Here is a 27,636-nt window from a genome sequence, read left to right as displayed (position 1 = left end):
ACAAGCTCCAACCGTTGATGATTTTTGCAATATTTCGATCCAATATATCAACTACAGTTTCTTTCTGTCTCCCTACAGCATGCTCAAACACACAATTTTTAGTTTCTCGACAAAAACAGTATATATAAATATGTATTAGGTGATAGTTTAATTAGAGTCCAGACTGACAGTCAGTTGTCAGCATTGATGCATGGTACACGTACACTGGCTGTGCTAGCAAGCTGAATACTGGACAGTTCAACATGCTGTAGAGAGTAGAACACGAACGCAGTTGTATAAACTGAACATAAATATTGTCAAAATTATCAAAGATAATATTACAAACAAAAGATGGGGTCACCATGCTTGATTTTCTATATTTTCACATTCTTGTCATAAAATTATACAAAAGTAAAACTTTGAACACTAAAGATGAAATGAAAAAATATATGACTAAATGGAATTACAACCAAATTTGCAATTATTACTCTCAAAATTTCAGAGATGAATACATTAATTTGATGGAATATTTCAGCCTTCCAGTATCGTCAATTTTGAGTGGCATCCAATTCATATGTCTTGTACTTTTGAAAGACATTTTTGGTAGCTCACCATGCTCAGTTTCAGAATCCACATTTGATTTTGCAAAAATCGCAATTTATCTCTAAAATCTTATTCTTCAGAACCACAACACTGATGGCAATGAAATTGCACTTTTGTCATTCTTAGTGAGAGCTCTTTCAAGTTTGTGAAAGGCAATTTGATCGGTCACGTGGTTTTGCCGCCATATTGTATTTTGCATAAAACATACGATTACGATTGAAACAGACAGTAAATATGAGATGATGTTCAAAATTCTTCTTTACAAGGACTTGACTGTTTTCAAGCTGAAATTTGCACATAATAAAATCACTGCACGAACTGGAAACCATGTTAATCGCTTGGGCCCCGCCAACGCTGCTTGCAGCTTTAATTGTTGTTGTTGTTGTTTGGCGACCTGTAGCGCTACCATCACCTGGGTTGTGTTTTCCTTCAAGGAGGTACCTCCTTACTTTCCCCCTTGGAAGTAGATGTAAAACTACCTCCATGCTCGCCCTGTGGAGCATGAAGGTAGCCCAAACACAGCACTGTGACAACTACCAAAAAGTCCACAGGTGTTCAGAGTGTTGAGTGTGCTACTTTGGCTATTCGGCTTCCAGAGGACCTCTTGTAGTGTTCATCAAGTACTGTGTAATAAGTGATATATCAAAATATTATCTTGCTGATTGACACCACTCTAGGGAGGCCACAAGAGAAAGCCATACAGCAATGCACCACATCATGTCAGTACTCCCTAGTTACAAATGTACCGGTATCTACATCTGTTAACAAAGTTTACAAAATTGCCAGGGTCGCAGTTCTCATCTTCTTGATTAAAATTTTGAAGGCCTTCATATACTTCAAATCACATAATATTAGCAAAATAGTCTGAAGATAGCATAATTTGTTTTCATCAATTTAATGCAGTCTATACATACCGTAAAACTTTGACATTGAAAATCACTGATTTCACATCTTTAGGGAGATTTCCGTGAAATGACAGAACAGCGAGAACAAGGAACATCATTGCATCAAACTTGACATCTTTGCCAAAGACCATTGAAATGCAGGATATTTTTTATCAAAACACAGAATGTTTAGGTGCATATGTAGATTGAATTGCATCCTTTGTATAAAGTAGAGTTGATTGTTTACATGGCTGGTCACTCACTGTAAAGGAAGCTCCAATTACCATGGTGACGTTGTACTGTACCTAGCGGTAGCCTCAGTCTTTATAAACACTTTCAGGCCTGACTTTCTGGTAACTTACCATGTATAGGGATTTAGGCCTGAAAGGGTTAACAGTCACTTACCTTTAAGCAAATTCATGTACCGGTATATCATTTGATATGAAAACAACAAAAAACTTTGATACATACTTTCAACATATATATATATATATATATATATATATATATATATATATATATATATATATATATATATATATATATATATATATATATATATATATATATATATTGATACATGTATTTATTGTCAACAAGATAAGTATACATTCTGTTTTGTTTACACATATAGCAAAACACATTGACAAAAAGTAGATAGGATCAAAAGTTGCCTTTTATGGGCTGAAAACTTAGCATTGTAGACGTCTGTGTAGTCATTATTGTGTTGATGTTAAGTCTATAATGTTTGTATTTTAATTTATAACAGAATATGGCAGGACAGGTGCAGATTTCTCCTACACTGTTGCATTTATGGAAGAGTTTGATGGAATCTGATGTGGTGGATTGCCTCTGTCAATTGGTATGCAGTCAGATGTTGAAACACAAGGTCTTAATAGGTATTGTCTCCTTGTTCACTTTCAACAAAGTATTTACTTTTGTTTATTTTTTGTGTTTGTGTCACCAATGAAAGAGGGATAAAACAGACTTTGGATATCAGCTTTGTTTTGCATGTATAAGTACTCAAGACATGTTCACTCTGAAGTCAGAGACATCTAACAATTCTACTTTCTACATTGATGTCTCCATGAACTTGGGAACACTGTCAACAAACACTCTGTTAATAAACAAAAAATGTCAAAGAAAACATCCAGTGTTGAACTTGAAATTACAAGATTGAGACTTAAATTTTACAATTGTAATTTACCATGGAACAAAAAATTCAAAACTGAACCCCAAAACGAGCATTTTGAAACTGACACTGGTAGCAAAATGTTTTTCTTGTAATACAAATGTCAACTTTCAATATCACAACTAGAATGGTACATACTAGTAATCAGTGTACATGCACAGTCTCTCCACAAAGACACTGGTAGAGATGTTAGCCCTGGACTCATGGGCGGAATGTAGGATGGGCTACTTTTACACTCAGTCACCAAATGCCAAGGTGGTAGGAAGGGAATCAGGCATCCTTGTATAAAGTATAAGCAGCCCGCCCATGTTCTGCCTATGAGTCCAGGGCTGTATACACATCTATACACAAAGACGACCGCATGCTTCCCCATGATTCAAAGCCATGCACTGCTGTACCCCATTTCGTTACACCCATGTGTTATGTAAAACTTAAAAACCTGTTTTCTCAACTTTGGAATGATCTTAAACACATCAATGAAAGCTAATAGTATATTCTCGAAACAATACGTTGGAAAAGGACATGTATTATCGTAAAACTTGTGAGCAAAGCAGCACAGTGATTTGCATGTTTCAATGACCAACTTCAAAATGAAGTCACAAGAAGACACACACTTTCCATTCTTTGAAGAGTAGCTCAGTGTAACTCTTTTGGAGATATTTACATCTGAACGCCATGGAAGGTATGTCAATTGGGATTTAAAACAACTGCCGAAAATTGCCAGTGAATGCTTTCCTGGTAAATCCGTGTTTTCACTTCTGTGCTTGCTCATTGAATATTGATGTTACAATGCCTTCTGTGCTTGCTCATTGAATATTGATGTTACAATGCCTTCTGTGCTTGCTCATTGAATATTGATGTTACAATGCCTTCTGTGCTTGCTCATTGAATATTGATGTTACAATGCCTTCTGTGATTGCTCATTGAATATTGATGTTACAATGCCTTCTGTGCTTGCTCATTGAATATTGATGTTACAATGCCTTCTGTGCTTGCTCATTGAATATTGATGTTACAATGCCTTCTGTGCTTGCTCATTGAATATTGATGTTACAATGCCTTCTGTGATTGCTCAGTAAAACGGTCATGACTCCTGCAATGGTGTCCTGCTGTAGAGTGTACACCAACTCATATTTTCTGTAAAATATTTGTTACAAATAGTCTCCTCTCTGTGCACCATCAACAGGGTTCTTGCAGTGTGGTTGTTGATTTGCATTATCAGCACAGTATGTTGTAATGTTAAGGTAGAACATGCCTCAGGGACAGAAATTCCGGCTTTCAAATTTTTTCAATTCTCTGCTGATAGACCACTTAAGGGGTCATTTTAAAGCTCTTGATGAAAGAAAAAGTTTTCACAGTCTTGGTTTTTCGAAAATCAAAAATTTTGTCTTTCCCCACAGAGTTCTCACAGGGATGGAAGCCATTTGAGTTTCACATATCAGGAAATCTTAGGAAATTTGTCTCTGTAGTACCAAAGTCTGCACGGTGATCCATGATGATATTTCTTGCTTTGGTAAGAGAATGGTGGAAAGTTTCACTGAGGAAAGTTTGAGCAAAAGTTTGTTTTCACTTTTGAGGTGCATATTACTTAAATGAGACTGTATCAATATAAGAATATTCATATATTTTTATGAACTTTTATTATATTCTTGAATCTAAAGGTTACTAGTGGCTATGTCCTTTAATGAACTAGGGTTGTATCATAACTCAGTAGATTAATCTGTCGGAGTTCTGTCTTGAGACAAAATGTGAAAAACACGGTAGAGAGATGATGGTGTTTGCTTTTTTACAGAAACGCTATTATAATAATGTTTCCATGTTGTAATATCTGCACAAATCATATTTATTTTGTAGCTTTGGTTCAGATGAACTGAAGCAGATGTTTTTGGATCCAAGCATCAAAGATGATATGGTTGCCAGTCTTGGAGTAAGTGAAACTTGAAGTGGTTCTGATTAACTAGTAGGTACGGTTTATCACATTTCCATTGACCAATTCATCAGCATGGTTTGACCCAACCCCATTGCACTGCTACATGCAGTCATGTCAGTGTAAGAAGATCATAACTGACATTGACCCATTCATCAGCATAGTTTGACCCAACCCCATTGCACTGCTACATGCAGTCATGTCAGTGTAAGAAGATCATAACTGACATTGACCCATTCATCAGCATAGTTTGACCCAACCCCATTGCACTGCTACATGCAGTCATGTCAGTGTAAGAAGATCATAACTGACATTAACCCATTCATCAGCATGGTTTGACCCAACCCCATTGCACTGCTACATGCAGTCATGTCAGTGTAAGAAGATCATAACTGACATTGACCCATTCATCAGCATAGTTTGACCCAACCCCATTGCACTGCTACATGCAGTCATGTCAGTGTAAGAAGATCATAACTGACATTAACCCATTCATCAGCATAGTTTGACCCAACCCCATTGCACTGCTACATGCAGTCATGTCAGTGTAAGAAGATCATAACTGACATTAACCCATTCATCAGCATGGTTTGACCCAACCCCATTGAACTGCTACATGCAGTCATGTCAGTGTGAGAAGGTCGCAACTGACATTTTTGATGAAACTGACTGAAAATAACATACATGGGCTAGATTTCAAAACCAAGTGAAATCTTTGCCCAAGACCACTGTTGAGCATTTATTGGTCCATGTTTCACATTCATGTTATGACTACTACTATTACAAAATGACACAACAGTTTGTACATATGACCCTTTTGTACTATGATGATGTACAGAGCAATGGATGGGATAAGGGTTATCCACACTCATAAGGTAGATTGTGCCTCAATTTGGACTGCTACAGTTTTACAATACTTTGCTGACATGCTACTTTAGACGACTCAATTTAAACTTGTCAGGAAAATAAAGTATTCACCTTGATTTTGTGAAAATCAAATATTTCATTTTCCCCATGGATTTAAAGGGCTAGTAGCTGTAACTTTTGATAATTGTTTTCCTTTTTTGTTTGTTTTTTAATGCCAAAAGAACTACAGCTGTTTTTGTTCGACTCCCCAAAGCATGTTGAGATTCAAAATATTCAGCTTGTACTCTGCATGTACTGTATTTTTTTGTCAACAATAATAATTCTAGTCTTTATCAGAATTCAAATGTCAACAATAACAGTGCATTTCACATTTATAGACGCTGTGTTGACAAGCTAGATTGTGATTCAAGATGCTTTTGGAGTAGAACAACAAAGAAACTTGAGTTGACGTTGAAAACAAAAACTGAAAAAAGTCATCAAATGTTACAGCTACTGTGCATTTATCATAAGGATAGCTTCCATTTGAATTTTAAGGAGTATTAATGAGATGATCATACAGTACAGGTTTGAGGTCAGGAAGTAATCCTTTGACATCTTAATATTGTTACATTTTACTTAGTTTGTTCCACCACTACACAAATCTGCATGGTGACGCCTGATATTTATTTATTACTGATGATTGGAAAGAGAATCTTTTACAGTTTCCTGGAGGCAAATTTGGAGGAAAAATTAAAATAGTTCTGTTCTTTCAGGTTCAAACAATGTACTGACATTATGTGATATTCTTCCAAAGTGACTTTTCACAGTATTAACTTTGCACTGAAATAATAACCATGAAGCTGTGTCAAATTTTGTGTCTACATTGTTTAAACAAACTGACCAATCACAGACAACATTAAAGGCAAATGCCATGCAAACTGACCAATCACAGACAACATTAAAGGCAAACTCCATGCAAACTGACCAATCACAGACAACATTAAAGGCAAACTCCATGCAAACTGACCAATCACAGACAACATTAAAGGCAAACTCCATGCAAACAGACCAATCACAGACAACATGAAAAGCAAACTCCATGCAAACTGACCAATCACAGACAACATTAAAGGCAAACTCCATGCAAACAGACCAATCACAAGACAACATTAAAAGCAAATGCCATGCAAACTGACCAATCACAGACAACATTAAGGCAAACTATGCAGCCCTTCACTTTCACTTTTTACTTTCACTGGCAAGACATGAAGACAAACAGACCAATCACAGACAACTTGGAAAGCAAACTCCATTAAACTGACCAATCACAGACAACATAAAGGCACACTCCATGCAAACAGACCAATAACAGAAAACATTAAAGCAAACTCCATGCAAAAAGACCAATCACAGACAACATTTAAGGCACACTCCATGCAAACAGACCAATCACAGACACTTGAAAAGCAAACTCCATGCAAACTGACCAATCACAAGACAACATTAAAAGCAAATGCCATGCAAAATGACCAATCACAGACAACATTAAAGGCAAACTCTATGCAGCCCCTCACTTTTACTTTTTAGCTCCCATAGCATGTATATATGGCAATGGAAGCTATTCTTATAGGCTAGGGAAATGTCTGTATGTATGTATGTCTGTATGTCTGTATGTCTGTATGTCTGTCCGTCAACATCAAAAACTCCAAAACCGCTGTACATTTCATCTTGATATTTGGTGTGTACATGGATGATGGGCTGTAGATGAGATTTTGTTCAAATGAAGTTGTCATTGCCAAAAATATGCAAATTAAGTGAAAAAATGTAAAAACAGTCAAAATTGAAAAAAATCAATAACCACTGAGCAGATTACATGAAAAATTAGCATGTAAGTACTTTGGGCTGACATGAAATGATTGTGCACATCTTGGGTCAGTATCTTGGACTTGCTATTTTTCATGAATTTTTTTGTAATTTTCTCCCATTTTTGGTCAAAAAATCTCCTCGCTCTGAAACCACAAGTCCTATTGATTTGAAACTTGGCATGGAAGTGCATAGGAGTGACCTTTCCCAAATTTGGGCAAATCGTGGTGAAATTTGCATATTTTTAGTTTACACGTCCATAGACTCCCATGTATAAGGCCACGAAAAATAAAAATTTAGTTTCTCATCGTATTCATATTGCAAAAAGGATGCAGTGACACAATTTTTAGTCCCCACGGATGAAGTCCAGTGAGCTTATAGATTGGGTCATGTCCGTCTGTTCATCCATCCGTGAGTCCATCCGTTCACGCAGATATCTCGCATATTTTGACAAAATGTCATGTGACCTTGATGACCTTTGATCTCAAATATACATATTTGTCCATAACTCAGTAACCACAAGTGCTACCACCCTTCATATATGGTATGATGGGACAGCTTATGACGCCACATATTGTACCTCATTAATTATGCACATATCTAATTTTGAGCGAGCCAATAGAGCTAGAGGTCTGATTTTTGGTATATAGGGATAACTTAGCAAAACAATTTTTTTGACAAAATGTCACGTGACCTCGGTGACCTTTGACCTCAAATATACATATTTTTCCATAACTCAGTAACCACAAGTGCTACAGCCTTCATGTATGGTATGATGGGACACCTTATGACGCCACATATTGTACCTCATTAATTATGCGCATATCTAATTTTGAGCGAGCCAATAGAGCTAGAGGTCTGATTTTTGGTATATAGGGATAACTTAGCAAAACAATTTTTTTGACAAAATGTCACGTGACCTCGGTGACCTTTGACCTCAAATATACATATTTGTCCATAACTCAGTAACCACAAGTGCTACAGCCTTCATGTATGGTATGATGGGACACCTTATGACGCCACATATTGTACCTCATTAATTATGCGCATATCTAATTTTGAGCGAGCCAATAGAGCTGGAGGTCTGATTTTTGGTATATAGGGATAACTTAGCAATACAATTTTTTTGACAAAATGTCACGTGACCTCGGTGACCTTTGACCTCAAATGTACATATTTGTCCATAACTCAGTAACCACAAGTGCTACAGCCTTCATGTATGGTATGATGGGACACCTTATGACGCCACATATTGTACCTCATTAATTATGCACATATCTAATTTTGAGCGAGCCAATAGAGCTAGAGGTCTGATTTTTGGTATATAGGGATAACTTAGCAATACAATTTTTTTGACAAAATGTCACGTGACCTCGGTGACCTTTGACCTCAAATATACATATTTGTCCATAACTCAGTAACCACAAGTGCTACACCCTTCATGTATGGTATGATGGGACAGCTCATGACGCCACATATTGTACCTCATTAATTATGCACATATCTAATTTTGAGCGAGCCAATAGAGCTAGAGGTCTGATTTTTGGTATATAGCGATAACTTAGCAAAACAATTTTTTTGACAAAATGTCACGTGACCTCGGTGACCTTTGACCTCAAATATACATATTTTTCCATAACTCGGTAACCACAAGTGCTACACCCTTCATGTTTGGTATGATTGGACACCTTATGACGCCACATATTGTACCTCAATAATTATGCGCATATCTCATTCTGAGCGAGCCAATAGAGCTGGATGTCTGATTTTGGTATATAGGGATAACTATAGGAGAGAAATTTTTTGACCAAATGTCATGTGACCTCGATGACCTTTTACCTAAAATATATGTTTATGTCAATAAATAAGTAACCACAAGTGCTATGTCCTTTGTATTTAGTAGGATGGGAGACCTTATGACAACACACACGCTTTACCTCATTAATTAAGTACACATCTAATTCTGGGCAAGCGAATAGAGCTAGAGATCTGATTTTTTGGCATATAGGGATTAATTAGCAATATAATTTTTTTTTCAAAATGTCATGTGACCTCGATGACCTTTGACCTTGATTATACATATATATGCATATTTCAGTAACCACAAGTTCTATACCCTCCAATTTTGATAGGATATTAGACCTTAAGATGTCACATCTTGTACCTCATTTATAATGCGCATATGTATTTCTTGGCTGGCCAATACTGCTAGAGGTCTGATCTTTTTTCCCGATTTAGAACCATAACTTAGACATGCCTCATGTGTTTCAAGTTGGGAACAACGACATAGACCTATGTGCCCATAGATCTCAACATATACACTCTAGTGATACTTCTTAATGACCACATTTTCCTGCCCCATCAAGACTAATACTCCTATTACAAGTGGGGACTATGTCATTGTAAATGACTTGTTGAGTTAATGGTTGTATCACAGTATTCGATATATCTAATTCTGTATTTTTTCCATTTTATATTCTGAATAATTACATTAAACATATTTCACTGTCTCCAGTACATTTCATTTAAGTATTTTCACTTCATGCACTTTATCCCTTTCACACATGTTCAAATATCTGACCAGAGAACAAACACTAAATAGTCCAGGATGGGAGCTACAGTGTCATTGACGCTATTTTTACTTTCACTTGCAAGACATGAAGACCACGGCAGTCAAGAAGGTGGTGATTACGTCATCATTGGTAGTAAGATGTGGATAACCAATGCGATTCAATCAGACTTGATGTGCTTGCTTGACAACACTGGTGATGCGCCCCTGCATCTGAGTAAATCTATGATCTGTGCTGCTCTTGATACCAAAGGTAAACATCAGTGCTTGAATACTCTGATTTTTTTCAGTGTCTTGTTTGCATTTAGAAATGACAGTGGTGTGATCTATTCCTTAACCCTTTCACCCCCCACCCCCCATTTCCCTTTGTAGAGGTCCAACTTTACCATAGAAAACAATGGGATTGATACAAACCATGGTGGTGAAAGGGTTAAGCAGGATGAACACCAATACTTGGCTGGTTCACAAAGTGTAATGTATGTGTGAGGTGCATTGTTGTTGACGACTGAATTCAAATCTTGACTGAAAGTCAGCATTTAACAATAGCAATGCAGCTTATGAATGCACAGATTGTATTGATAAGCTGAGTACAAGTCTTAGTATAGTTTATACATGCCAAGGAACTGTGGTTGATACAGAACAAAATACTGCAAAAAAGTAAAATACTATGAGGTTATTACAAAAATACCGCAAAGGATGCATGAGAACATTGGCGCAGCGTATCGCCCGACGCGAAGCGGAGGGCGATGCGCAGCGCCAATGTCCGAGTGCATCCTTTGCGGTATTTTCGTAATAACCTTATCTATAATTATGCATCTTCCATTCTTGACTGGGGCATCAAATTGTCAGAGTAATGACCGTTTTTGTGCAATGTCAACAATTTTTCTTCCGATTTATAGCGTCAGTGTTGAACGCTATCTCGGACGCGCTTCTGCAAGTTCTGGATAGTGTGTGTGCACTACACACTTACTTTCAGAGCGCGCGAGACAAGTTCTGGAACTCGGCCAACGAGTCCCTTGAAACCGTTCAACAGTGAACGCGCAGACACAGACACAGGGGATGGGGCGCCTGAAAAAACCGTACGTGTTACGGAATGGTCGTTCCGTATGACTTTTTTAGCGCACGCAAAATTCTATTGTTCTCGATGGTAAATGTATAACACTAAAAGTTATTGATTGGTGTTAAAAGGCCAGTTGCTTTAATTTGCAATGATTTTTTCCCTAATTTTTTTAATCAACTGCATTTGCTTGTTCAGCTCTCAAAATACCTTTCATTACACAATGTTGAACTTGACAAGTAAATTTTATTCCAGAGTAGAAATCAAACATAAACAATAACAGTAGACAGTGGGTTGACAAGCAAAGGAAATGGTGTTTCAACATGTTTTGGAGAGTAGAAGAAAAACTTGCAATTGATATATGAATAAAAGATTAGTGAAAACATTGACAAAAGTTACAGCTAATGGCTGTACCTTTTTGATATTGTCCCATGATTCAATAGACTCTGTATGATGTCAAGTAACCAGAATCTTGACAAAGACATCCAGCACTGCAGAAATGGCACAGGGAACAGACTTAGCAGACACTGAGACACAAGCAACAGCTGCTACACTCCAAACAATGAGGGCGCTTCCTCAGTTTAATTTACATAACAAAGGCATAAGAATAAGGGCACTTTCTAATGTAAGAGACACAAATAAATATTAGCATTTTATTCATTACTCAGGTCACATCAAGTCCGGTCAGTACAAGGATATCAGCTTCGAAATTTCTCTGCTGTGCCCATGTTTTTGACATCAAGTCAGGTCAGTACTTTATATTATTGCTTGAATATATGGGTTTATGTGCCTGACAGTTTGCCCAACGCCTCCTGCTGCAAGGGCACATGTAGTCAGGTAATAATATTTTTATTACATGCCTTCACAGTTAACATTTAGTTACATGCTGGGCATTCTCAAACAATTTTACCATTATCTACCAGCATCAAACAGATTTTAACAAATAGCAGTGCGCAAATTTTGCATTGAGTGTCTACGTGTACCATGACAATGAAAACATTGAAGGGCTTCACCGGACTGGGTGACTATGAAAACCAGTCCGTACATCATTCACACAGCACTGCTAATTCCCTGGATATTCTAATCAAATCAGTGCACTGATTTGCACTCATATAAAGGCATGTAATAAAAGGATATCACTGTCAAAATTTTGGTGTTTTGTCCATATTTTTGATTTTCTGTGAGTCTTGCCAGCATGGCTGATTTTGTTCATTGTCAGTAAAACCAAAAAAAGGAAAATTTAATATTCGTGGTAAGCATTACCTTCACAGACATTTTATGTCAGGAAACTTTATGCCATAATTTCTTTCACCAAAAATTATACAAACTATATATTATGACATTGAATACAAACACCATAATATTAAAATGATCACACTGTCTCAATGTTCTTTCAAGGTTTATATCATCTCAATGTAAATGACCCATGGGTGCATTTAAGCATAGAAGTATTTTCATTGTAATAACACCATCATTTGCAATTGCCAGATAATTCAGCATTAAGTGACAAGAAATATGATGTAAATCTGTACAAATTTCCCCCTCCACATGTAAAATACCCAGGATTCAGCTTGTCAGCATATTCTACACATCTTCATGCTCATAAATAGGTCAAAGGTCAAGCCAAATATTTTCAATGATATGGTATGCTAAATCATGGCATAAATTGTTGACATGTGTTTTCTCTTCACATCATCATTTCTGAATCTAGAAATCTGTTTACAATAGCTGTAAAATGAATCTGAGATAAATAATTAATCTGCTGTTGATGAAGTCAAGGATCCATTCTACTGATGAAGGCAAAATCCTCAACTAATTTGTGAAACTCTTGTGTATATATTTATGAACAAATAAAAGTGTGAATGTTTACATTGGCAGACATTTAGAATTTCAAATATTGATAAATTTAACACCATTTCATTCCAAATTTGCACCATGACCTCTGATTTGTATTCATGTATGTGATAGAGATTATTTGAAAGTTTACTTTAGGAAAGTTGAACAAATGTTTAAGTCTTCAAATTTTGAGATACATACAACCTTAAGACTCAAATATACTGGCCAAAGTGTTTTGAAAAATGCACTTAAACTGAATCTTTCCAAGTGCACCTTTTGTTGTTACAGTGTGTGCATATATTATATTGAACATTGTCTTCGAGTTGTGTTCACATGGTTGATGAAAATCATTGTTATTTTAGAGGTGTTTGATGATATTTCATGAAAAAAAAAATGTAAGAAGTACAGCTATTCTGGTTCTAATCTTTCTCATCCTGAAACTTTCTTATTTTCTCATTGTTTAAAATGGGCTGGATGTATCTACATACAGCAAAATAACTCTGTTTTTATTCCATTGAATTTAAATTTATAACATGTTTAGTGGTTTTCTTTTATTCTGTCTCCACAGCAATGTATCTGCAAGGTTAGAGACATCACCAGACTTGCCTCCATGGCTAAGCTCAAGAGTGGAAGGCTAGTCAGAGAAACGGCTGATACCAGTCTGCAATACTGGGATGGAATGGATTTTACAGATGATGTCTTCATCAACAGATACTACAGGGATTTCAGGTATGCAGGGGTTATGCTCTTCATTCCAGATTATTAACAAAAGCACACACATTTATGATATGATCCTTACCAGCATTTTGTGCCCCTGATACTGTCAAGCCACTCAAGTCAGTTTTGTAAATTCTCCTCAGCAGCTCCTGTCTTTTTAAATTCTGTGTCCTTGGACATAAAAACTTCTCCAAATGTCAACACTTTCAAACAATGCTCAAATACTTGCACTTTGCCCCTACTGGCCAAACACACAGGGATTTGCAGTTCTTTTTTCTGCTTCAGGTAAGCTTTAGAGAAAGTGCAAGTCTTCCATATCAAGGTGACTAACTTAGATCTTAGACTCTGGATTTATAATTTAATGTAATGCAATGGTTGTTTCTATTCTGTCTCCACAGCAATGTATCTGCAGGGTAAAGACATCACCAGACTTGCCTCCATGGCTAAGCTCAAGAGTGGAAGGCTAGTCACAGAAACTGCCGATGCCTGTCTGCAATACTGTGATGGAATGGATTTTACAGAGGATGTCTTCATCAGCAGATACTTCAGGGATTTCAGGTATATTGGGTTATGCTATTCATTCCAGATTATTTACAGTAATACATACATAATCCTCCATACTTAGGATACTATGGATATCAACCATGCAAGCATCTTATGCTACTGCAGTGCCCCTAAATAAAAGGCTCAAAGTCATCAGTAAAATCACCTACGTAATATCAAAGCAGGTAATAGAATATGTGCTATGAAAAAACTGTGGGTCTGTGTTCAACACCTTTGGCTTACCACGTTGGTATAGGGGCACTCTCTTGCCCATCCTTGCAATATCTCCTGAGCAATCGAGTACTGTAAATATTCAGACTCATTAACAAAGTGGCTCATCTGAAGGAGTCTGTAAATTATAAAACCTTTGGATAAGTAACCATGCAGTATGTGTTCATTACAAATCACAAGCATAGTGCCAGAACCACACCAAAACTATAGTCATAGAGATTGAACAACTCACTACACAATGCTAGGTAATTTATTTGACTGTAGGATATTGAAGAAATGAGAAGTATATACAAGTTCAAAACAATCTACAATACAAGTGTTTGGTTTTTCAAAATCAATTTCTAAATTCAGCCTGTTGGTGGTGATTGTACAGATTCTATCATATCATGTAGAGCTGTAATCTCCTAGGAGTGGCCTGTGAAGATAACTTGTACCGTACAAGCTAAGATCTTAGTGTGTGTAGAGACAACATGAATTTTTTCCATGTTAGCATTTTGTAACATCCTCATATTTCCAGCACTGCTAGAGTTCACCATTACTTTTTGAAGTCTACAGTAGTGAGAGCTGTCAGAGATATAGGATACGATCTGCCGCCATGATAGAAGACAGATATCTGGACAAAGAGAGTCAGCAGTTATTTCCTTTACAACAGGTTTTGAATTGTTTGAGTGACCATGGCAACACTTAACATGTTTGATAAAATGTTATGATACAGGTGTTTGTCTGTGTTTACACTAAAGGACTATTCGGGGTTCCATATAACCAAAAAATAGTTGTAATAATTTAATTCAAATGCAATGGTTATTCTGTTGTATCTCCACAGCTTGGTTAGAGACATCACCAGACTTGCCTCCATGTAAGCTCACGAGTGGAAGGCTAGTCAGAGAAACGGCTGACGCCTGTCTGCAATACTGGGGTGGAATGGGTTTTACAGAAGATGTTTAATTGGACTGTGGTGAAGGTAATTCACCAACTGTAGTTTATATTCTTTGAAATATCTCTCATCACAAACCCTGTTTTTGTGACTGAGTCCATGCTGTCCCATTGATGTCTACAGATGTCATGTCAACAGTTTAGCTCTCAAGGACTATAGTTCAAAATACAGTATTTTCCTCATTTTGTGTACCAATTCATATTTGCTAGTTTCAAATGCTAAGTCTCTGAACTCCCTATTGGGTAACTTTTCACTTCAGAGTCCTTCAGCAAAGATTTTGTATTATCAGTAGAATATGCCATGTCGAAGACTTGTGTTTGAAATTTGCATCATGGGTAAAATGTTCTGACCATTGGATTTGTACCAGTACATTGCACCATGGTAGAATGTTCTGTGCTATTGAGTTATACTTTGCATCATGGGTAAACTGTGTTGTTGAGTTGTACCTTCACTTTGCATAATGGGGAAAATGTTCTGTGCTATTGAGTTGTACCAATACATTCCCATGTTAAGTGCTAAACAGGAACTTCCCCTATAAAAGCTGGTTTATTGTATATCTATGCAAGTGTGAAAAAGCCACACTACTGATCGGATGTGCCGTGTTTGGTCCCAGAATCCCATAATTTTGAAATGTTTCAGGTGTTCATTGTAATCGAATCTTGCATATGATGTCTATGAATATATAGCGACTAAACTTGAGTTCGAAATAAACGGAAAAAATGTTCCGCATTTTGTCAGAGAAAGCATATGTTTCAAAACATGTTCTTTGTGTTTGACACCCCTTTGAATATGTCACGCAAGTGCCAATCATGATTAGTCAAATTTCTCGTATGGTCAAAGCGTTGCTATGAGAATTCAAAAACTCCCGCCCAGTGTGTGTAAATGGCTGTGTCTTCAGTAATTCCCTTATTGTGCGCCGACGGTCCTGTAACTTCCCGTTCAAGGAATGACATCAAAACTTTCAAGAGTAAAACCTGCCATGGTGCATGTAGAGAACATTGAAATACATTTTGGTGAAATATACAGAATAGAGGTACATTTAGTTTGGTCAGGGATATTCAAGTGCATTGTGGGTAATGTGTACCTTGAGAGTGGTGAATTGCCTAAAGTTTGTAGGACATTGCAATACATCACGGGTGTATGTACACAGTACAGGACAATGTGAAGGTAATGCTAGTGAACTCAAGTCTTGTGCTCTTGTGTAATGGAATTGCACTGTGGGTGTGTGTTAAATTTGTGATGTGATTTCTGTCAAACAGATCAAAATGATAAACAAGAAGTCTTCATGCAGATTGGTGTGAGTTTCAAAACAGAAACTCTTCTTTGAGTTTTTAAGACAAAGAGGTCAAGTTACAGCAGTAAATGCAGTTGATTAAGACATACCGGTACCTTAACATAATTTTAGGACGTACCTTTACATAATTTCCCCAGCTAAAACACATACAACTGGGATGACGTTCACGGACTTGACCTGATGCTGATAGTTTACACCACAAAAATGTGTAGTAAACGTAACCATCTTTTGACATGTACGCTAGCTTTTATGCTGATTTTAAATGATCTGACTTTTAAGGGTGTCAGATGTACATTTCTATGCAGTTCTCCCACTTTTTTATGTCCTGTGCATATTAACTACATCACTTCCCACTTTTGTCTTTTCCATGGTGTTATGTCTTGGATAATGTAACTTGAGTTCATAGACTGCATTTTTAACTGTTTTCTAAATACTGTTTGTTTCTTTGTATCAGGGACATAATGAGTATATACAATGAGCCACCACCAGGCATGTGTGTAGTTCCTGATAAAGACGATATCACAAAGGTCAGTCATACAATTTATCTAATCACCCTCCATGTCACTGAAACTTAATATCTTGTCAAGTACCCTACCACTGGTCATGGAATTAATTCTTGTTTGTAATTATTCCATTAGCAGTCATCGCAATTTACTTCCATGCAGCAGTTTTGCTTTTGCTTTGTTGTGTACATACACATACCTTAGAAGCATACAGTGCGTTTCACCTAGGTACTGCAACTCAGTGTATGAGATGGACACAATCCACGTACAAAACACAATTAGCTTGGGTATCACAGACACATTTCAGAGCCACCGACTTGTAGATTAATTACAGTAAACCAGCATTGGGCAGCTGCTGTCTAGACTGAGAGATAAACAGTTGACTAGACTTGATCTACAATATAACTGTTTCTTTACAATTTCAGCTAAGATTTCAAGAGGTGAAGTATTCTCGACAGAAGCTAACTAAAATGCCACGCTCAGTCTAGACAGAGCAGCTGCCCCATGCTGGTTTACTGTAATTAATCAATAAGTCAGTGACTTTTAAATGTGTCGTGATACCCAAGCTTATCGTTTGTTTGTACGTGGACTTTGTCTGTCTCATACGCTGAGTTGCGGTACCTAGGTGAAACGCGCTGTATATAATGAGAAGACAAAGTGTTCTTTTCTTTGTAACATTCCCTGTGAATGATATTATAATTTCTGATACAGAGAAATTCCATGATTTTTATCATGTATACATGTAATAGTGCTTACTTCTGTTTCTTTACAGGTGCATGCATTTATTACGGGACTCTTTGACACCCCTTATGAGGGTGGTTTCTTCTTATTAGGTTTCGTCCAGATTATCCAATCAGACCCCTCCAGAGTCAAGTGAATTACCACAGGTGATGGTAAAGTTCGGTTTAATCCAAAACTCTATCGAAATGGCAAAGTCTGTTTTAGTATTCTAGGGTAAGTAATTTCCTCCATTGCATGTCCTACTGTACCTTGCTGCGATTCCGTAGCCCTGCCAGTCCTCGGCTGGTTGTGTGGGGGATTTGGGGCTACGGATTAGTCAATTGAAAAAAAACATAATCCAGAGTCGGGGTGCATCTAGCGCCCATCTATAGAAAGATGTCTACGTAGATGTCCATTTTCCTCTTGGTCTAGTCAATTTTTCGTATTTCACTGGGCGGCTGCCGTGGAAAAAATCCGCCATCATGGATATTAAACTGTTGACCTATGACATCACATTCTAACATTGGGATCTCAGCAAAAAAAATGTGTTCTCGGGTGATACTTTGTTTAGTAAGCAAACTTCAGCGCCGGAATCAAATCCATTCTCCAACAATATTATTTCCACACTTTAATAGATGTAAACGTGCTTTGTCAAGATCCCGTTGTTAACATGTGACGTCATAGGTCAACGGTTTAATATCCATGATGACAGATTTTTCTATGGCAGCGGCCCGGTGAGATATGAAAAAGTGACTAACCCGAGAAGAAAATGGACATCTACGTAGGCATCAATCTGTGGGTAGCCACTGGACGCGCCCCACTCCGGATTATGATGCTGTGTTGTTTTCTGGATAATTGCAAGAAAAATGCTATTTTTCTCCCCACATGATTTTTAGTACGCATGACTGTGCACTTTTCAAATAGACTGAACTGTAGCCCCTACTTCCCCACACAACCAGCCAGGGAGTAGCAGGGCTACGAAACCACAGCAAACTTTACCAAGCATCTGTACTTTGTGTCCAGCTGCTATCAACCTTTCATTTCTTTGAGGTTTCTTTGGTTTCATTCAAACCCATTTTTCTACTTTTACATGATGCCATTGTTTGGGCTCAATGTCTGTGTATGATAAATATTTGACAAAGCATGTACACAGTAAGTAGTTGAATGATTGACACTGATACAGAAATACTACAGAGAATCCAATAATGTACTGTTTGGTTGTTACATACCGGTACACATGCAAATTGTAATTTATGTATATATTGACTTTGTCACACACACATACATGCATACATACATACATAGATACTGGTACATTTATACATGCAAGTATACATGATACATACATGTATGCATGCATACATACATACATGTATGCATACATACATACATACATACATACATACATACATACATACATACATACTTACACCTGCTCATCTTTCCATAAACACATATGTGCCAGTAGAGAGAGAGAGAGAGAGAGAGAGAGAGAGAGAGAGAGAGAGAGAGAGAGAGAGCACAAATGATCTGTAAATATTGACTTCAGTAATTAGAAATGTACAGATTTATTTCATAATATATTTTATTATACGTGACAGAACCTGGTCAGGGCCAGCATGGAGTCCAGCACAAAGTTTATCCAGTGTTCTTATATCAATACAGTCATTAATGAATGAAAAACCTTACCACAATGAACCAGGCTTTGAACAAGTAAGTGTTTACTAAACTTTTTACTTTAGATTTATTGTCTAATATCTTTTGTTAATAATCATACTTTAAAAGTCATGTAGCAGAATCTTTTAATTGTATTTCACAAGCTTTGTTTTGTACAACAAAAAGTTCTTGTTCTCCCTAAAGCTTGTTAAAACCCCTGCTATATAGCTTGCCAACACAGTGTCTATGTGTGAAGAATGCAGACTACCCATATACAGGCTGATTTGGCAAGTTTAAAATTGTATCTGAACCTGCTTTACGTATAACAAGAAAGGTAGTTGATATAGAAAACAAAATGGTGGAAAAGTCATCGAACGTTACAGCTACTGACAAGGACTAGAAAAAGCAAGTGTATAACAAGCAAGCTGGCAATCATTATTGCATTAAGTCTATCTTCAATTTGCCCATCTCAATATCTGACACTTTCAAAAGTGGATGTTTTAATGCTCATTAACACTTTGTCTATCTTTTGTTTCAAATGAAATGTTTATCATTAATCTTTATCAATGAATTTCCTATTGGAAAAAAATCGATAATAAAGTTGTGCCTTTAAGAAAGGTATTCCCTCAGCCGAAGTGTGGAACCCTGAACAGTGCCCTCAGTGGTTGATTGGTTTATTCCTTTTGCTTCCTCAGAACAGGTGTAACATGGCAAAGAGCTTATTTGTGAACCACTACAAAGAATTGTTTTAACAAAATGGTACTGACTGTCAAACTGAAGGATGAGGCATTAATTTTACAAAGGTAAAAACTAAATGTTCAAACACCATCTGAAAATATGTTTGTTTGCTAGAACCAAATGTCCAATACTTTGGCATAACATTGCAAATATGTTAGGATGCAATAGTCAGGTTTGTAACTAATCTTAATTGCATAAATTCAGCATTTGTATGGTTTATTGTATTACGTGACCACTCACACAGTGGATCTCAGACTCATGAATTTCAAAATTTCAAGTTGTAGATACCATCCATAGATATCAGACCAACAAGGTATATTCTGTCCCTAGTTCCATAACCATGAGATACAACAATGATTATCAATTGACAGCTATTAAAGGGCCAGTAATGCTAACTTTTGATGACTTTTCTATTAGATTTATTTTCAAAATATAAATTTTTACTTCTTATCTTACTCCCCAAAGAATGCTGAAACAGCATTTACTTGTCAACTTAGTGTCTATATGTATAAAATGCATTGTTATTGTTTACATTTGACTTCTAGTCCAGACCAGAAGTCAGTTTTTAACAATAACAATGCAGTTTACACATGTACAGGCTGAGTTGACAAGCTGAACACTGTATATCAACATGCTTTGGGGAGTAGAACAAGGAATTATGGTTCACATTCAAAATAATATTATCTAAAGTTAGCATTGCTGGCCCTTTAATCATAGACTCTTATACTTTATTTCTAGGAGAGACAGAGTGGTGACGACCAGAGATATAATGACTGTATCAGACATGAAACGATACGGGTAGCAGTTTGTGAAATGTTAGAAAATACCTCAGACAAAGTTCCAGATGAACTTAGGTAAGTATAGTCATTGCAGTTGCACAGTCCTATCTTAATTTCCAAAACATTTACCACAGCGTTAGTACAAAGAGTTGAGAAAAGAAAAGAAATGAATGCTTTTTACAGGTACTGTACAGTCATCCAATCAACTATAGTCCTCTTTTCCATTTGATTGTTTGAGGGCGCTGTTTACCTCAAACAGTGGAGTTCATGTGGTTCTTACTAGACTGTAGACAGTGACTTGTGCTGCTATGGCTGCTATTTTGCATACAAAATGGTGAGAAATTAGTGCAGCTCAACTATTTTTTTCCAGGAATTTCTATAACTTTCCCAGCACATAGGAATTTCTATAACTTTCCCAGCACATACTAACTCTGTTAGACTGTTGTAACAGAGTCAGAATGAGCTGGGAAAGTTGAAGAAATTCCTTGAATAAATTAGTGTCTCCTTGAAAGTCCTTGAAAAAAGTTCTTGTAAATGAAATTGAGTCAGGAAATGCTGGATAACAAAGCGATTAAATACAAATAGTAATCAGCATTTGCCTAGAAGCTACAAACACAGTGATCCAACAGTTTTGCCAAATCTATCAGAAAAAATTTTGGTGTTCATTAGAAACGGCATAATTCACAAAATGTTATCGTTACAAATTGATGATGTCATACCTGTCATAGACAAAGTACAGTGGCCAATAATGGCTGCTATCACTGAAAGTTATTGTGAGTATCACTTCTTGAATGTTGTACCTTTCAAGTTAAGAGAACTTGAGGAAGTTAATTTACTAGGTCTGCAGTCTATGTATATACTTTTTACAATTAACGATCATTTCAAATTGGAGGAAATAAATGTGATATTTTCAAGGCAAAAGGGGCCAACCACTACATTAGGAGAGTGATTTGAATATTTTTTTTGCTTGCAGATGACTGAAACAATGGTAATTCAGTTAATGAAATTCAAATCTGAGTGTACATTATTGTTATTTTCATAATTCTAATAGATATTTTATTGTCATTGTGTTTCAGAGATGTGATGGAGAAATCATTTCCAGAATTTTATGATTATTACACATCAACTGTCAATGACAGGTTGTATCTATCAGGGCAAACAATGCAGGTATCTATACAATACTCATTAACATATTACTTTCAAGATTCTGAGTTAGTAATTCGTTTACTGAAAATCAGAAATGCTGAATTTTCACAAATTAAAAAAATACTGCTTTCAATGTCTTGCATTGTACAAATTTTCATACCAGAGAAATAAACATACCTCATCCCTGCGTTATCTCTTATAGGGATGCAATAAAATTCCTGATTTTCAGAAGCATGTGAAAATTTATTTATACATAAGCTTCAAAATGAGCCCCCACAAGTGGTAGGCCACAAGAATATTTTAAAAGTTTGAGAGTCAAAATATATGTCCCCGCGACACAGTCTACCTTAACTCCTCTTTTCAGTGAATGCATGACTTTACAAACCATTACTCATCAGCAACTTTAGCAAGTTGACTGAATTAGATTTCTCAGAAATCATCTGGCTTGCTTTGCAATTCATTTGATTTACATCCAAATATGGCATCTCTGTATTGCAATAGTTACTTGAAGAAATGATGGTGTATATAATCTACAGAAATAATAATACAAGTACATGTTACCATTACATATCCATCCACTTCAAGTGACAATAGAGCAATCTGTCTGGTTACTAGATACTAACATGACATCAAAAAACTGATCCAGTGACAGTTGCCATTCAAGGTAACAGAATTACCAGATCCATGAAAGACTTAAAGGACATTATCTTGTAGGACTCTCATAAAGCACAGTGATGGTATATTGTGTCTAGAATGAATAAGAAATCCAGACAGTTGGCACTTAATCTTCTCTAATTACCTTTTAACCCTTTCACCACCATGGTTTGTCCCAAATCCATTATTTTCTATGGTAAAGTTGGACCTGTATACAGGGAACTGGGGGTGAAAGGGTTTAAGCAATATCTCATCCCTGGGATAGCAAATTCTAGATTCTTCACAAACTTAATCCTTATTGTACATTTTCTCTTCAGGATCCATTTGGTGAAAAAAGAGGTCGCTTTGAAAATGCAACATTAAAAACAAGACTGGAAGTTATCAAGAAAAAGATAGAAGAGAAATTAGGAGATAAATTATCTGATTTAGACAGCGATATGAGCACATCAGATACAGAAACTAATATTGATACAAATACCAATCAATCAATTAGCTGATTAGTCTATCAATCAATAAGATGTTAAAATATGTCTTTGAATGTAAATAGTCATAATAATTATCAGAGAAGAAGGCAGATAACTTACCATTATGATGGTAGGTGTCTGTTTGTAGTTCATGATGTGAACTGTTTGCAAAATGGCAAAATATAATGACCCTTCCAAGTTTTGTGTTATGGTTTTATTGCAGGGTATGTTTTGCTAAGTTGTCATGACAGATTGTCTGTGTATCTGTAGACATGGAATGATGCCGGTGTACAGCAAAGGTGACTGACTGTGGTAGCCAATGTAAAATGTTAACAGAATGCATACCATGGCACTATACTGTACATTATGACAGATTTATTTAGAGTTCAGTCAAGAGAGTTTGTATCATATTGTGTCCCATGTTTTCTGCTGATGTGCAGCTGGCTCAGAAGGTTATATCTGATTGGTGGATTGTCACTATTCACAGCGACTTGGGAAGTCTATTGTGTATAATTCAATGATAACGGTCTTTCACATGCTAACCTAGATAAAGTTGTACATGCCTCTACACTGAAACAGTCACTTACACTTCTGTTAAAATTCCCTCAAGTAAACTTTAAAATTATCTCTTTAAAAATTGATGAAAAAAACAAGGGTAAATGTGCAAATTTAAGTAAAAGGGAAACAAACTACTCATGTTTACCAATCTATCAAATTCAAAGCGACCACTTTTTCTAAGATATAACCTTGTGGAGAAACTTAAATTTTTGATTTTCTTCACTACCATAACATAGAAAGTTGATATACTCTACAAGCTTCCAGACAAGTCTCACATTCAGCAGATCAGTCAAGTATTGTAAAAAAGTGAGTTTGAATATCTGTTCCTAAAGAATCTCTCCACATTAAAGCCTCATTATACCTGTGTTCCATATTTTTCACATGCTAACCATCAATAAAACCTCTGCAATTGAAATATAGTGGGTCCAATCTTATCATTATAATCTGCTTCTGTTCAGGGTTCTTTATTAAATATAGAAAATACTCCTTAAGATAATATTGAACTGTAATATGGCTTAATGTAAAGGTGTTATTCTCCATGTTTGCTCAAAACTCACCTGTGATAATCTGTAAAGAAGGGTGATCACCATGTGCAACAAAGCTGGACAAATGTACGCTGAAATGCCAGATGCTTCACTCCATCAAGCTTCAGCATGCATTACTTTCCAGGATAACGGTTGACGTAATCATTTATAATTTACTGCAATGATTCACACTGAATGTGAGTTGAAGGAATGACTTGTGGAAATTCTACAAAATATCAACATAGAGGTTGAAACCTGTGGGAATTCCAAAGAATATTAACACAAAGTCAATTACCTGTATTCTGTATAATAACATGTGGACATTCCAAAAATTATCAGCATAGATGTAACTAACCTTTGGACATTCCCATGATAATCGGCATAAAGGTCAATAACTTGTGGAAATTTCAAAGCTTATATACAAAGAGGTCAGTTGCTGCAGAGAATAAAAAAATATTTGCATAGAAGTCAATCATCTGGGAAATTCCAAAGATTGTCAGCATACACGTGCATAATTTGTGGAGATTCCAAGATTGCCAGCGTAGAAGTCAATAATATGTTGAAATTCCAAATATATTGGCATAGTGGCCCATGATCTGTGGAATTTTAATAGAATATCATCAAAGATGTTGATTTTCAGCATTTCAGAATATAGTGAGTTCAATGTTGATTACATTTTTTTTACCATTTTTGTTTGAGAATAAAGTATACTCTCTTGAAACCCTATGGAAAGAACAAAAACATTGTATTTCCTTTGCATTTGTAGCACACAAATGGTATATGTATATATACCAAAAAGAGCTTATATGGTAGGTTTGTGGTATCTGTATGCATGTCTGTATCTATGTACATACCGGTATGTATGTTAGTATGTGCAGATGTATGTCCATCCACATCAATAACTCCAAAAACCGCAGCACCTTCCATCTTAGTACTTGGTGTACAGGTACACCCGGGAATGGAAATGTGAATTGTTAAAATGAATAATGTCAGTGTCAAAAATATGCAAATGGATAATCAAGGGAAAATCCTGCAAATTGCTATTACTCTAGAACCAAAAGCCAGATTTGGTTGGAACTTTGTATGCAGGTTCTTATAATGGATATAGCTACATTTGTTCAAATTGTGGTGAAATTTTGATAGTTGTATTTTTGGGGAAACGTTTCCTGTTATTGGTCAAAACATTTTCTCCCAAAGTTCAGCTTGGATTGCTTTACACTTTGCATTCTTGATCCTAGAGATGTCTTCTGTCAGATTTGTATTTTTGGGACATTTTTTTTGCATTTTTGGTCTAAAAATTATCTGTATTAACAATTCTGATTGCTTTGAACATTATATGTATGTACCTAGAGGCAACATTTGTTGAGTGTCTTCAAATTGTGGTGGAATGTTCATATTTGTATTTTTGGGCAATTTTTCCCATTTTTGGTAAGAAACTATTTCTCTGAAATCGCTTATCTGATTGCTTTGAAACGTGGTATGCATGTTCCAAGGGGTAAAATTCGTCAAGTATACTCACTTTGGCCTCCCACATTGAACCCAGCATGAGCCAAGTGTCATTGGCGCTATGTTTTGTTATTTTTCATTCATATATTTTATTCAGAAATGAAATTTGAAACAAGCCACTAACTTTGTGATATGATGCAAATTTCTGATTCGTTTGTCTCTGGTATTTTAGCTCAAATGTCAAATGAACGTTACATGTTATACTATATGGTACTGTGACCTGAGTCAGAGTTGAATTTCATTTTTCAATGTTACAAACATTAGGCTAATTAGTCACTTGTCAGATCAAAGTCATTCTGCGTTCAGGTCATCATGTTTTATACTGCCCTCTACAGGGCATACAAAAGGAAAGCCAGGAACATGTCTGCGTAGTCATTGACATCTCTATTCTTCATGTTGAACATGAATACCTTTAGATGACACAGGGGCAGTATGTCTGTTTTTGTGGTAAACCTTATTCAGGAGCCACGCAGGGCCGGCCCAAGTGCCCCATACCAGTGTGTCAAATTTAATGGGCCATGATTCACGCTCTAAAGCTTAAGACAGAAATAGATTCATGTTCACTGCAATTAACTTCTAGGTCTTCTACCCCAGGGTAATACACAGAGGGAAAAAAAGCTTAAGGAAAAGATACAGTAGATGTTATTCCCTTACAAGTGACTGCAATAGTAGAAAGTTTCCCTTAGCTAACCAGTGAGCTCACAGCTGATGAAACGGTCACAATATAGAATCTATATACAATCAGGCCGTCTTGCGATCAGCTATTTCTTTCGACGGCTATCGACAAAATTTGGGGACATATGTAATAATAACAGAACCCCGTGGCCTCGGAAGGCGTTCTGTGGCATTCCAAAGGTATTTCCCGAGGGATACGGTGTTTTCTGCAGCCAGTGCTTTTCAGAGCAAAGTACTGACGGCAGAACGCCCTCCGAGGCCACGAGGTTCTGTCATAATCTTCAATAGAATAACTGACAGTTCATTACTCTTAAATCTGGTAAAATATAAAATTGATAGAAAGTACTACCAGCATCGTTCTCTTATTTCAAGACTTTAGTATGCTACTTAAAGACAATGTACACGTATGTAATTTAAATTTTTATTTTCGTTTCCAAATTAAACGCCAACTCACTCTAGGATTTCGTTCAAAAACAGAGATTAACATGGCGTCGGCAGGGAAGATGAAGCCAGACTGTCGCAAATGGATACCGGGTGTGGTTTGGGTATCCCTTTGGTCATTACAGTTTAGCAGATGGTAAATTTTCTTTGCAAGAATCAAACTGATCTCATCGTACTCCAAGCATTTGCTGTATATAACGTTTTCTCAAATAATATAAAAAGACGGTCTAATACAATCGTCACCTTTCTACTAGGCTATATGACAAGAGAGATGATTTCAACTTTAGTATAATTAATTTTCCACACCTCATCAGTAATATTCCACTCTCACCTGCTTATGGGGTATACATTTCCCAGCTTATACGATATGCAAGAGCATGCAGTTCATATGGTGATTTTGTAGAGAGACATGGCCATCTCTCTTTCAAACTATTAAATCAAGGTTACACCAGAGCAAGACTTGTCTCTACATTCAAACGCTTTTTTGGCAGGTATCGCAAGCTGGTAGATAAATACAATATCTCTCTTCGACAAATGGTCACTGATGGCATCGGTGACATGGGGTCTTAGTTAGTGACCACCTACCTACCTGACTTACAGATTGATATATGGCGGGTGCCACATGTGGGGCAGGATGCGCTTACTATTTTCGAAACACCTGACATCACTTCTTGGTCTTTTGGCCAGAGTCCATATATCTTTCTTTCATGAATTTGACTTTGTTTGTACCGTCTATTTACTGTCTGTTCTGTGCTGTTTTGTGTCTATGTTTACAACTATTGTCTTACAAATTTTGA

The 27,636-nt window shown here is 36.5% G+C and overlaps 2 pseudogenes; both read left to right on the top strand.

The window, feature by feature from the left end:
* The first annotated feature begins 4,523 nt into the window (after positions 1 to 4,523).
* LOC139123704 (ubiquitin-conjugating enzyme E2 Z-like) overlaps positions 4,524 to 27,636 on the top strand; it is a 585,434-nt pseudogene continuing 562,321 nt past the window's right edge.
* On the top strand, positions 4,548 to 24,108 carry LOC139123703 (ubiquitin-conjugating enzyme E2 Z-like; annotated as a pseudogene).

Source organism: Ptychodera flava, assembly GCF_041260155.1.
Source record: "Ptychodera flava strain L36383 chromosome 23 unlocalized genomic scaffold, AS_Pfla_20210202 Scaffold_23__1_contigs__length_28996876_pilon, whole genome shotgun sequence".
In the NCBI taxonomy this organism is placed as follows: Eukaryota; Metazoa; Hemichordata; class Enteropneusta; family Ptychoderidae; genus Ptychodera; species Ptychodera flava.
This window is presented reverse-complemented; position numbering and strand designations above follow the sequence as displayed.